Source organism: Mya arenaria, chromosome 16 (genome assembly GCF_026914265.1).
Source record: "Mya arenaria isolate MELC-2E11 chromosome 16, ASM2691426v1".
Lineage (NCBI taxonomy): Eukaryota > Metazoa > Mollusca > Bivalvia > Myida > Myidae > Mya > Mya arenaria.
The window spans coordinates 39,404,486-39,415,543 of NC_069137.1; the positions used below are offsets into that span (position 1 = coordinate 39,404,486).

Genomic DNA, 11,058 nt, shown 5'->3' on the forward strand with positions numbered 1-11,058 from the left:
TCAGGATGTTCGAAACCTTGTATCACTATTTTAGATTAACCGTAAAATGCATTATCTACAGTCTATTTAAACTTCCCTGTTTATGAGCACGTTCATTGCTGAATAGGCAAGATATCGAAGGTTGAAAGCGAAACTTCGTCCTATGCCTTAATGTCTAATATTTTTCTTCCCAATTATGCTACTTAATGCGTTTCTTATCATGATACCGTTATAAACTATAAAAGTCCCAATGTTGTCATTAAAAAGCAATTTGATGGTTAGACATAAGACCCATATGCATGATTGTTTTTTTTTATTCTGACGACCCTTTGACACGAATAGTTAACATCTCGACAAAAGTAAAGGAAACTAAATGGTGCTTAATGCTCTGATACTGCATCACGAGAAGAAAATAATCCTATATTTGTGCAACAAAGTGTATATTTAATTGGTGTTAAACGCTTTATATTCCCTGTAAAGATATTTGAATTAAAGTATTAACTACAAGCCTAGTTTTAAGCAAACATCGAAAATTCTGTTTAGAGATTATTTCATTGTTTTGAAGTGAATATGCATGCCGGACACCAGCGTCATCAGAGTGTGACGATACGGAAGAATGAAATTTGAACTATGAGATGCGGCGAAATAGCGCCCTACTAGTTATTAAAATAATTCAAAATATGCTTATAAGCAATTACTATGAATACTTTTGGTAAACTCAAAAACACAAATGAAACATATTTCTATAGATTGTCTGAGATATACACTTTGTTTTCACTTGTTTATTAAAGATATTCATACGCATTGTTTACCATTCTATACGAAAGTCACACTTGACAGTTAGTAGTTGTCATTTAAGGCTTTACAATTTCAATACTATTTAGATATTTGACAGTTGTTGATCGGATAGAAATTGCGAAGAAATAATGCCTGTTGGATTACCGATTTAATTACGACCATGGATTATACCGGTACACATAGCAGAGCTTGTCACGTCAGCCAGGTACATATATTTATTTTCTGTTCGGAATAAATCGTATTTACGATAATAACCATATATGGGGGGATTTCCGACTATTGCCATATATGGTAATGGTCAGTGGGTTTATATAACCAAACGGCTGGTATAAAAGCCGTTTGTCCACGTGTTTTCGTCATTCGAGGTTGTACCGGGCCAGTTAAACCATCAGAAAATTGGTGTATTGTATTATGGCAAGCGACGAAGAAGGCGGCGGAGTTGCACGTGGAAACGGTAAGTCCTCGGGGGACTCAGCAATTGAATCTTTTTCGTTGTTTAAAACATATCTTGACAGTCAATTGAAGGACAAGATTTGTGTAGTATTAAAACTAGCAAAGACAAGAAACCAAAACTTAAAAGTGAATCAAATAAACATCAGTTTGAATTTAATTCAGAAATTCAGGAAGGCTTGGAAAGGGCTTTGTGTAAGAACTTACCTGAAGGAGCTCAGGAAATTTTACAAGATTTACTTTCTAAAGTTAAGCACAGGAATAAATTAATTCAAGTGGCCGATTGTTCCCCCGGCGGCTGGTTGACAGTGAATGAGTATGAAAGGCCGCTACTTGGTTCAGATAACGACGATGAAAAAGGCTTAGACAAGCTGAAACCAGGGCTATCAAAAGATCAAACTTCCAAGCCTTCTACAGATAACAAATTTAATCCTTATAAGCGTTCTTCTACCATTGCGAGCGCCACCACCGGAAGTCAGCGGCAGCCACGTCAACAAGAGGGATGCGGTCATTCGACACAGCAGTCCTTTCGTGCCCAGCGTATCAGCACCGGCAACGACATCTGCTTCTCGTGCGGTCAGCGAGGGCACTTCCGGAGGGATTGCCGCGCAAACGAAGGCGCTCCACGTAGAGTCAACTATTACTACGCCGACATGTCCAGAGCCGCAGCGGCAACCACACAGCCCAAGACAGAATATAAATGATGAGTTTTCTTTTGACTGTTTGTTTGATAGAGATTTCTTTGAGTATGAAGAAATAGTTTTATAACAGATTGTTCAAGTGGAACCAAAAATGTTAAGGGTAGATTAAAATCCCACATAGATTTTTGGAAACAAATCGGCGCAAATCAAGATATTGTCGATGTTATAGATAATGGTTACAAATTACCATTTTTGAGGTGCCGGAACCTTCTTTTGCGAGAAATAATAAGTCCGCTTTGGATAATATAGATTTTGTAAACTCTGCTGTAAACGAATTGTTACAAAAGCATTGTATTGTCGAGACACCTTTTGTTCCGCATACAGTGAATCCCTTGAGTGTTGCTATAATCAAACAAGGCAAAAAAAGATTGATCTTGGATCTCAGAAAAATAAATAAATTTTTGTGGAAAGAAAGTTTTTCTTTTGAAGATTGGAAAACGGGTTTAGAGTATTTTAAAAAAGATTCCTACAGTTTTAAGTTTGATTTAAGTCAAGGGTATCATCCCATAGATATTTTTGCGGCTCATCAGATATTTTTAGGTTTTTCTATAAAGGGGAAATATTATTGTTTCACGGTGTTGGCTTTTAGATGCAGTACTGCCCCTTTTATTTTTAGAAAAGTGTTGGGAGAAATGGTCAAATATTGGCGAATAAACGGCATTAAGATTGTAATGTTTCTAGATGATGGATGGGGCACAAATAAATCGTTAGAAAGGACGCTGACAGATGCTTCATTTGTACAGGATAGTCTCATTAAGGCTGGTTTCATCATAAACAACGAAAAGTCAGTTTGGAATCCAGTTCAAATCATTGAATGGATAGGTATATTTTGGAATAGTATAGCATTTTGTATAAGTATTCCGGAAAGGAGAGTACTAGATTGTTTATCAAACATTGAACACGTTCTTAGAAATTACAGTTCAATCACAGCGAGATGTTTAGCAAAATGCGTTGGCAAAATTATTTCTATGAAACCAGTTTTAGGCAACATTGTGAGGTTAATGACTAGGTTTTTATATATTTTGATAGAAGGCCGTAGTTCTTGGGATGTTTGTATGAAAATTCCTGAAGGACACCCGTTTCTTAAGGAATTGGAATTTTGGCAGTTGAATTTACAGAAATCTAACGTTAGTTTTCTAGCTCCGTATTCGCCAGTTGAAGTGTTGGTGTATTCCGACGCTTCCCATTCGGGTGCGGGCGCTTATGTAGTGAATTGTAGAAACAGCGTTTTTCGCTCTATATGGGCGGAAGAGGAAGTAGTCAAAAGTTCTACTTTTAGAGAATTAAGGGCTGTCAAACTTGCATTAGATGTTTATGGCAATATGTTAAATGGTAAAACGGTAAAATGGTTTTCTGATTCCCAGTCGTGCGTTCATATCGTTCAGTGTGGAAGTACCAAAGTAGAGTTACAACAAGAATCTTTACGCATATTTGACATTTGCTTGAAGTTTAAGATAGATCTGCGTATTCAGTGGATTCCGAGAGAGTTAAATGAAGTTGCGGATAATATAAGCAAACTATCCAACACTGATGAGTGGGAAGTCACCGACGAGTTTTTTAGCTATGTAGATAGTATTTGGGGAGAGCATGATGTAGATCGCTTTGCTACATACAAAAACAGGAAAATCAAGAGATAAAATTCCTTGTTTATGGACTATGAGTTGGAAGCAGTAGACTGTTTTACTCAAGATTGGGGTAATGACAATAATTGGCTGGTGCCACCCATATGTCTAGTTTCTAAGGCCATTTTGCATGTTTTGCATTGTAATGCATCTGCTACGCTTATTGTTCATAAGTGGCCTAGTTCGGCCTTTTGGCCTATGTTGTTCAATGCTAATTATGTCCAGAAAGATTACGTTTGTGACATTATGGAATTTGGCAAAGGGCAAAACACTTTTACACACAATGGTAACAAGAAATGCGTTTTCAATCCTAGAAGGTTTTCTAGTAAGGTATTGGCAATTAGAATCGTTGCAAATGTTTAAGGTATTCTTAGTATAAGCGTTCGTTAATATACTGGGTCAACGTACGTGTTCGATGTTTGTGCGCATTATTTAGCTTGATGTATGTTGTAATCATATTTAAATGCACCGTATTTTGATTTGGTATACATAGCGACATTCAGTAAAGTTTTCAGTTTGTTTTATTTATAAAGTTGTTTTGACGTTGTTGTAAGATGATGTGTTGCTCACAAGAGTAATAAGTATGAAATTATGCGAATGTTTTGGTTCATGACGAGATACGTTTCTGAAGGCGATTATTTGCTCATGACGAGCGATGATTATGCATGCGATCGTTTGCTCACGAGGAGTGACTAATGTGAATGTGATTAATTGACATGACAAGTGAGGGTTTGCCTATGATAAGAGGTGTCTATGAATTGAATCGTTTGCTCATGACGTGATTCTATGCTTATGATGACAGGTTTGCTCATGGCGAGCGTTGTCTCGGAATGAGACGGATTTTGCTTACGTCGAGCGTTGTCTTGGAATGAGACAGATTTTGCTCATGTCGAGCGTTGTCTCGGTATGAGACGGTTTTTTGCTCATGGCGAGCGTTGTCTCGGAATGAGACGGATTTTGCTCATGGCGAGCGTTGTCTCGGAATAAGACGGATTTTGCTCATGTCGAGCGTTGTCTCGGAATAAGACGGATTTTACTCATGTCGAGCGTTGTCTCGGAATGAGACGGATTTTGCTCATGTCAAGCGTTGTCTCGGAATGAGACGGATTTTGCTCATGTCGAGCGTTGTCTCGGAATGAGACGGATTTTACTCATGTGGAGCGTTGTCTCGGAATGAGACGGATTTTGCTCATGGCGATCGTTGTCTCGGAACAAGACGGATTTTGCTCATGTCGAGCATTGTCTCGGTATGAGACGGTTTTTTTGCTCATGGTGAGCGTTGTCTCGGAATGAGACGGATTTTGTTCATGGCGACCGTTGTCTCGGAATAAGACGGATTTTGTTAGTTATGGTGGTACTAGTTTAAAGAGGCGTAACTATTATATTTTGGCAAAATTATCATTGCAATACTATTATTTATTGAATTACATATTCTCAAAAGTATGTGTATATACATTTTTCAGATGTTTTCAAAATAGGCATTTGGAAGGGTTCTGACTCGTTTCCAGTTCACCCTGATTTAATATCTTCTCATGAAAATATTAAGAAATTGGGTCAAAAAACAAAATCTGAAAATACTATCAAAGTTACGAAAATCATTTCAAACTGTTTTGCAAATGGTGTAACAAATAAGAATTTACAGCAGTTCCAAGTACAGATTACACTGTTGCATTATATTTGTCATCTATGAAAAATAGTATTTATTCGGAATCAAAATTAAATGCAATTGTTTATAGCATTTCCTATGCCCATAAAATCAGTGATTTTGTTGATCCTTGTTCTTCCAATTTAGTGCGTAATGTCAAAGAAGGTATTTTGAGATCAGTTGGTAAAACACACATATCAAAGTAACCAATTAGAAAAAACGATATTGTTAATATTGTTAAATATTTTGGGAACGATTCTTGTCTGATAAACAAACGTTTTGTGACCATGTCAGTTTTGAGTTTTTGTTGTTTTTTTTCGGGTTTTTCAGATTTAGCGAGGTAGTTTTCTTAAGATATTCTGATATTGTTTTTAAAGAAGATTGCATAGAAGTGCTGTTAAGACAATCAAAGACTGATAAATATAAAAAGAGAAACATCGTTATAATTGCCAAGACAGAAAACGATATTTGTCCAGTGAATTGTTTACGAACGTACATGGATTCAGCTCAGCTTTCAGAAGATTCAGATGAATTTTTGTTTAGAAACGTTTATTTTTCCAAGAAAGATAATACACATAGATTAAGAAAGGGGAAGCATATTTCATATACAACAGCAAGAGAAAAATTTGTTAAAAATCTTACAATTTTAGGATTAGATAATTCTAAATACGGATTGCATTCGTTTAGGTCGGGAGGTGCGACAACAGCTTCTGAAAGGGGCGTACCAGATAGATTAATTTAAAAAACATGGTCGATGGAGATCAGAGATTTCTAAAGATATTTACATCAGGGAAAGTAAAAAATGCAAGAAGTCAGTTACTTTAAAGTTGAATAACTAACATATGTTTATACAAATCGGGTTTTTCCCGTTCTTTTTCATTCGATAAATGTATTGGCCCGGTATAGACCACTCCTATACAGCCGTTGTTTTATACTTTATGAGGTTAATAAATAAATAATTTATGTTTGGCTGAAAGTATTGAAAGAAAACATAAATATATTTATTTTCTGTTCGGAATAAAACGTATTTACGATAATTACCATATATGGGGGGATTTCCGACTATTGCCATATATGGTAATGGTCAGTGGGTTTATATAACCAAACGGCTGGTATAAAAGCCGTTTGTCCACGTGTTTTCGTCATTCGAGGTTGTACCGGGCCAGTTAAACCATCAGAAAATTGGTCGCCCTCCCGCCCACCCTCGATGTTCTTTATGTTTATGTGTTTCATTAGAAATACCATGTTTTTCAAGAATATGTTAATAACTTTTGTATCTTTTCAGATAAACGATTTTGTTTCGTTTCGGATGAAAGTTGGGTTTGCATGACATACTTCTTAAGTCTGAGAGAATAGGTTTCATGGACATTTACAAAGTTACATGTGAATTGTTTTTCTTTTTCTTTTCATTTTACTATGTATAAGTGCATGGACACAATATGCCACATTCAGTGGTCATTTTTTCCTCATGAAACCATTGCGTGTATGATCAATGAATAAATGTATTGGCCCGGTATAGACCACTCCTATACAGCCGTTGTTTTATACTTTATGAGGTTAATAAATAAATAATTTATGTTTGGCTGAAAGTATTGAAAGAAAACATAAAGTATGATTATTTTGTAAAAATGTAAAACCACTTTTCAGTAAATCATACAATGAAGATATCAATTTCATAAACTTATGAAATGCGGTTGACCAGTTCAGAAATCGCTATGGCTGAGCGAGATATTGTCACTGAAAAGATGGATGGGGTGTACCGTCTGTGAACCTCAACAATGGATGAGTGAGATGTTTTGACTGAGCTCAAAGGATGGGAACACCTTTCAATTACCAACTCGCTGGTTTAGAGATTGAAAATAAAAAGATATACAGGAATTGTGTGACAGGGGAACCCTTGTGCCACGCAACACCACTTTTTTGTAAATAAGAAGCTGGGCGGGGAGGGTGCGGGAGGGGTATCCCCTCCTGCCAAGTGAAACCATGGCGGATCGCAAGATTATGACTGAAAAAATCAATGGACGGTTGCAGTCTGACACCATGTGAATGATAAAGATTGTATGCAACATTAAAATATTTAATACGTAAAAATATACGACCAAAAGTGGATTATTTGTTTATTATATGTATCATAGAGTACACAGTGACAAACACATTTTTTATAATTCTCAGACCAAGAGATCACCCAAGGGAACGAATCGCCCCAATCAGATAGCTCGACTGGCCACAACTGCAGTCCAAATACCAGGTAACTGAAATGCAGCACCACTTTTTTGTGACAGATGTTATTAAATTAAGAAGTTGGAAGGGGAGGGTGCGGGAGGGGTTTCCCCTCCTGCCCAAAAAAAACCATGGCGGAGCGCAAGATTATGACTGAAAAGATAAATGGACGGTTGCGGTCCAACACCATGGTTTTGTGAGCTATTGTGACTGTAAAGATGAATGGTTTTGTTTTGATCCACAGATTTTGTGAAAGATTGCAAATAAATAGTGCCGAGTGAGCCCTCGTGCCAAGCAAAACTATGGGAGATTAGAGATTGTGACTGAATATGTTGAGAGGAAGGCTGACACCATAAGAGTGCAAGATTGTGATTGAAAGACAAATCGGCAAATGCGGATTGATGGTTTTGCTGTGGGCCACAGATCGTGTGAAATATTGTAACTAAATAGTCAGTCCAGGGTGTGGAGAAGGCGAAGATCCTGCCAAACAACCTCCATGACTGAGTGAGAGTTGCCATACCCTTACAATGAAACAACATGGCTTTGTGAGAGAATCATCAATGTTACTAAAATACACTTACTTTACAGGTGCACCTGTATGTTATCAAGCTGTGCAATTCTTTATTCATACGTTCTGTTCTATATATATTTTAAAACTTTAAAATGTAGGTGCACCTCTTGCATAAATACAACTGCACCTCTATATTTAAGATGGAGGTGCACATCTTTAATATACAACTGCACCTCTATATTTAGACCGTCATGCCTTTTCTTAGACCTACACCTTAAAAAATTAGGTGCAACTCCATTTTTTCAATTTACATCGCCGTTTAGTAATTTTTAACCCAAATGGTAAGTCAAACTGTACTGGCTTGCTCACACTTAATTTCATGGTCAAGTTTGTTATAAAATTGCCATTGTGTCAAACTTGAAGTAAAAAAGTCTAAATGAGATGCCTAAAGAAGTTTGTGTTGTTGACAGTAAATACTGTAAACCTGTAAACACTCTCTGCGATTCACTCAAATCTGCTTGCGATAATGCACCAGTCAATTGTACCACCCCCCCCCCAGGTCTGGGGAATAGTGGGGACTTTGACATTTGATCCAGCCAACCCTGGCTAAAATCCCCGCCCTGTGGGGACGAACAGATGGTAAGATCCCTGCCAAATGCCCCTGCACCCCAGGGACCCTAGGTAAGGCCCATTACCCGTTATATTTAAAGCGAAGACAAAACCACCGCATTCACTCGGCACTGAGGGCCACCTGGAAGGTAAACACACGGCCCATTTTCCCGTCTCACCCCTGTATACCCCCGGACCTGGGGGGCCGTGGTTACAATTGACTGGTGCATAAGACCTCAGCTTCTCGATAAATCTTAAGCGTAACGGACTTAAAAAGCTTGAACCTGTTATAAAATATTTCCATAAATTGGGGCAAAGAAACATGACATACAAAATAAAAAAGTCATATACATACAGTGTACTAATGCTCAATAGCAATATGTTTGGTCATAAAGAAGTTGTGTTACTATAGTTTAGATTTCAGTGTAAATCACTTGTAAATGGGATATGTAAGATAGCACAAATTACAGACTTTTTTGTATTTCAGAATGCATCCATGCCACCTGGTTTTTGACATTACTGCTGTGGACAGATTTTCAGCAATGCAGGTATTGCCATGTTATGTATTACTGGAGGCAATAAGTTTGGAAATAAACCAGACTTTTGTCAAGGTTTCCCTGAAATAAATTGCCAGTATGTTTCTTGCTCTTTGATATTAACATTCGCTTGTTATGACATCATGATCAGTGTTTATTTCAATAGCTCATTGATGAACTGTTTCTTTCCGAATTGAATTTCTTTCATGACGTTTTTGTTGCGGCTTTGAGATAATATCATTTTCTAATAGAACTGCTGACCTTCATTGGTCTTTGGACTGTATTGTGCATCTATTCGCACATTTTGTTTGCTCTTTTAAGCAAACATTGCATTAATTGCAAACAAGTATCACAACTTACTACACATGATGCAGAATTATGTTTCATTTAGTGTGCATATGATTTTTAGCTTATGAACATGAAAAATATCTACTTAAACAATCACAGCAACACAATGAGATCCCTATCTAAAGAAATATTGCTACTTTTCATTCATTCATACTGTCAATCATTCATGAATATATTCATTTACTTGAAGTTAATACATTGAACAAATTTGCATCTCAACTCTGATGGCAAAAGCAATAAAAAGTGAGCGGGGGGATTGAGAGTACCTTACCTTAAAAGTACCTTTTCCCTTTATGCATTAAAGAAAAAACCTAAATACACTCAGAATGCCTTAAAGGGTACACCAGATTTGCACCAAAAATATTATTTTCTGTAGCTAATCTCGGTACAGTTGTTTCATAAAATTTGCTCAAAATGTTCAATCTGTGAGAGTGCAGCTTTAATAAATTAAAACACTAATTTATTTTTTATTTAATATAGCCATCCTGGTTGCTGAAGCCACAGAGGTATTTTCAAGGACAAGAACCAACCCTGATCAAAACATGGTCTAGTGATGGAATTCCATACCCGTTCTTGGCAAGGATTTTTTGGAAAGGAATATTGTCTGCAAGTAAGAAAGATTTCTAAGAAAGTCTGGTTTAAAGGCTTTCAAAATGCATCTGGGTACCCGATTAGTAAAGATTAACCTTTGAGTTGTTAAAAAGGTTATTGCAAATCGTCCAAAAGACTATATATTTAATATTTTTTGTTATAAATGTTTTGGAATTAATGAACTTTTCTGCACATTTATTGCCTTAATGCACCAGTCAGTTGTAACCTTGGACCCTCCAGGTCCAGTGGTAAACCGGGAATAGCCGGGGAAAAGGGCTGTGTTTTTACCACTCAGGTGTCACTGCAGTGCCGGGTGAATGCGGTGGTTTTGTCTTGGTGCAAAATATAGCAGTGCGGGGAGCATTTGGTGGGTATTTTAACATCATTTATTCCCTGCAGGGCGGGGATTTTACCCTGGGTTGGCTGGACTGAAAGTCAAAGTCCCCGCTATTCCCCGGGCTTGAGTGGTGTTTACAATTGACTGGAGCATAATTCCTACATAAAAGGTTATGTATGTCTCAAATGAGTGTTTACAGGCAGTTTTCATACTTTTACAGTAGAAGAAGATAGTCTTATTCCGTGTCAAACATTGATTTTGTGTCTTGCTTGCAGAATATGATGTGCCAATAAGCGCCAGTTTGCTGCGGCTTTTCGCCCATGGCAGTGGTCCTGCAATCTAGATCCAGGAGTTGCAGCTCTGAATCTAATATTTCAGAATGGAGATGTAAGTTAACTTTTTAGTACTTGTTTGTGTGTAAATGATTCCAAACAGTGAGATTTATACTAATCAGGTGTAAATAAGCAACTTATAGACACTGTTTAAGAGCTGTAATCTTAATTTTAAGGCAAATCTAGCCTTCAAAACAGATACTTTAAGCAATTTTTTTTAAACTTAGCGTAATTATGCTATCACTGCATTTTCTACATCATGTAGCCATCTCATACAACGTAAAACACTAGCAGTTGTCATGAATCTTTCAGTGTTGGTGTTTTTTTACCATTTTCTTTGCTGCGCCATTTGTCCCTGGAAGCATTTCAGTTTGGCTCT

The 11,058-nt window shown here is 37.1% G+C and overlaps 1 long non-coding RNA gene across 1 annotated transcript; it reads left to right on the forward strand.

Moving 5' to 3' along the window:
• The first annotated feature begins 7,400 nt into the window (after window positions 1-7,400).
• LOC128221895 (uncharacterized) lies at window positions 7,401-9,936 on the forward strand. Its single transcript, XR_008259020.1, has 3 exons — window positions 7,401-7,443; window positions 9,023-9,083; window positions 9,900-9,936. It is a non-coding gene; the product is annotated as an uncharacterized LOC128221895 (long non-coding RNA).
• The last annotated feature ends 1,122 nt before the right edge of the window (window positions 9,937-11,058 follow it).